Source organism: Lissotriton helveticus, chromosome 6 (genome assembly GCF_964261635.1).
Source record: "Lissotriton helveticus chromosome 6, aLisHel1.1, whole genome shotgun sequence".
Classification (NCBI taxonomy): domain Eukaryota; kingdom Metazoa; phylum Chordata; class Amphibia; order Caudata; family Salamandridae; genus Lissotriton; species Lissotriton helveticus.
This window is the reverse complement of record NC_136067.1, coordinates 700,054,655-700,057,611: the sequence shown is the minus strand read 5'-3', so window position 1 is coordinate 700,057,611 and position 2,957 is coordinate 700,054,655. Positions and strand designations below refer to the sequence as shown.

The 2,957-nt window shown below is 32.3% G+C and overlaps 1 protein-coding gene across 6 annotated transcripts in view; it reads left to right on the top strand.

Moving 5' to 3' along the window:
• SYNCRIP (synaptotagmin binding cytoplasmic RNA interacting protein) overlaps positions 1-2,639 on the top strand; it is a 682,339-nt gene extending 679,700 nt beyond the window's left edge. For all 6 annotated transcript variants that reach the window (XM_078648172.1, XM_078648171.1, XM_078648170.1 and 3 more), the window contains exon 12: positions 1-2,639. This exon is cut by the window's left edge. The gene's annotated coding sequence lies outside the window, so the exon portion shown is untranslated.
• The last annotated feature ends 318 nt before the right edge of the window (positions 2,640-2,957 follow it).

Sequence of the window (2,957 nt, the reverse complement as noted above, 5' to 3'; positions counted from 1 at the left end):
GGTAAAATATAAGATATGTTTTCATTAGAGCATTCTTACTGCTGATCACTAAAGTGTTCAGCATTCCATTTCTTATGCAGATCATGATAACCTGTAGAGTAGGGTACAATCATTTTGTGGTATGTTTTTAATTTTTGAAGCACCTTGATAACCGTGAGTATTCAGTGGTTAAATGTCCTTTATTGAAACATCCTTTATTGAAAGTCTAACAAAAATGAGCGTGGATACTTTGTCTTCCGCCTCATTTGCCCCTCCAATGCTCCCTAAGGGATACTGCAGTTAATCTACATACTCAATAGGCACCACAATGAAACCAGATCTATTATTGCCTAATAAGGTTTTATACACACTAGTTTCCCCAGTAAATACACATTTTAACCAGGAAAATTAATGGCATATGTTTAAAATGCTCATGACAAACAATCATTTTGCATTCCTGCAAATAAAATTGTTTTATACTGTAAGCTGGAGGCGAGTGTAACTTATTTTTGTAATAAAGTTTTTATTTTTTTTTATGTGTCATTAATATAAATGTGTGTTGGTGCAAAGATGGTTTGATTTAAAAACTTAGTATCACACATTTGAACATGTTTACTTGTATTTACATAACTTAGTATAGTGGTTGCCAATAGCCTGTATGTGTTTACATAATTTTGTCCATGTATCTAGATAGATATATATGTATATCTATATAGATATGTTGATATAGCCTAATAAACCATTTTAGTATGTTGTGTCAATTTCTGGGACAGCTGGGATTTAAAGTGCAACTTAAAATACCAAGTTATAATTCAAATGTTTGTAAATGTAACAATGCTGGTTTTTGCGGTTTCATCAAAATCAACAGACTGGTTAGATTACAGGTGAAGTTGATAAATTTAATATTCAGGGATATGGTTCTCCATTTACGTTTCCGATATGCTTTTGTCCTTTAGCTGCAAGCTGGATCTAATTTAATGAAAAAATTGATTTCTTAACTTCATTATTCTGACATCTCAACCATAAATGGCTACACTAGGGTTGCATGTTTTTAAAGAAAACCGTGGTTTTTAAAAAAATGTCTTGCATTTGATAACCAATGCACTTGTCATCTTGATAAGTGATATTGGCATCCCAAACTTCAGTTCTCTTGCTTAGAAAACATTAATATTTTCAAGTTAGAACATTCTTTGAAGCCTTTTTCACACATTTGCTAGCAGCATTCCATATACTTAGCCTAACCTCATGAACAAATGCATGAGCAACGGTGAGCGAAAAAAAAGGCACATTTTAAGTTGTCTGGTAATTAACAAGATCACAAAAGAATACAAAGATTGTTTTAAAACATTTTTATGAGTGAGTGTGGACTTTCCTCTAAAACAAAACAGTTGTTGAATTGGCGAATTTGCACTTTGTTTTCAGGGCCTCACTGGAGATTTTTATGTGCATGAAAATGTGACTATTGAGCAGGTTGTCTACTTAAAATTTCCAGGAGATATTTGCTTAATTTAAATTATACAAAATAGTGTAGATTTTTTCTTCTAGTTCAGCAAGCGGACTGCTTCATGGATTGATTTGGTAAGGCGTAGAAACCACATTGTATTAACATGCAATCTTATTGTCGCGTGGGAACAGATTGATTACTTATGACTGGATCACCATTTAAAAAATAGATCCATCTTGGCCATGATACTTTGAAATCAGCCTTCTGTTGATTGTTTCACATATTTGACAAGGGTCTGCTTTGATAGATTGAGATTGATATTAGTTTCCATTGTAGCAAATTATGTTGAGTTTAGGGTATTGGACTCCTGAATAATTTGAATGTAATTTCTTCCTGTGCCTATTGCCATATGTCTTACATTTAAAACAATACTGTACTGCAACAAAATGGTTCCAAGCCATAAATTTGAAAAACATAGCAGAAATCAAGAGGCGTTATTCTTTGCAGGATATTGTATTGGGATATAATGTCTCTTGAATAGGTTTTTAAGTGGAGGATAATTTTGTCTAAGCTGATTTGGTGAAACTAGTGGGCAGCATAATCTGAGCACCAATGCCCATAGTGACTCAATTATAAATATCATGTTTTATTTTTAAAAAAAGTTACATTATCTTGTAATTGGCATTTTAAATTTGACTTTTGTTGTGTTTTCTGGCATGTTTGGTTAACTGCTTGACAAAAAAGCATGTCACCAACACCATATAAAATTCTTGTAGTTATTCTGAAAGGTAAAATGCTGGAGTGTTACATTTGTATTATTCTGAAAATGAAAAGTAAGTTTAAGATATAAAATGGAAGAAAAAAGATTTGTCATTGTATTACAATTATAGTATTTAGTGTGTTTAGATATTGTCTCAACTCCTCCCTCACCTAAAACATTTGATGTTTTCTTGGTTGTGGAAGCTTGGATAGATTGTTTAAAACAAAAAAAGAAAATAGAGCGTCTGTATCAAACCTGAGGACTGTTGGCATAACTTCTGTCACATTGTTATTCAACTTGCCATTTAAAAGTGGGACAGCTTTGGGAAGGTAGTGTACAGATAAATTGAGGGAATCCAATTTTGGGACTGCACCAGTAAATGCATTTTACTGGACATGAACTATCCAGCATTTTTTTAAATGTGTACAAAAATAAAGCTATTTACAAAATAAAATACCTTATGTGTATATATGTACAGATGACTTGTTCAAGAAAAGGGCATGCAAGGTTTGTTATGATTTTCTCAACATTTTATCGAAAAACAGATGTTCTGTTATCAGCAGCAGTTTGGCAATTTGAAGATATCTTTTATAATAAATTGAATTTTGCAAACATGTTTCATACTTAGCTATTTTCAAAATATGATTAGTTAAGTCAAAGAATTTCTTATTCAGTGTGTACGTGAGAGGTGCCCCCATACACCGATTAACTGCATTATGGTTGTCATTCCATTGAGGAATTCTAGTAAATTAATGAGTTCGAAAATGTCAACAA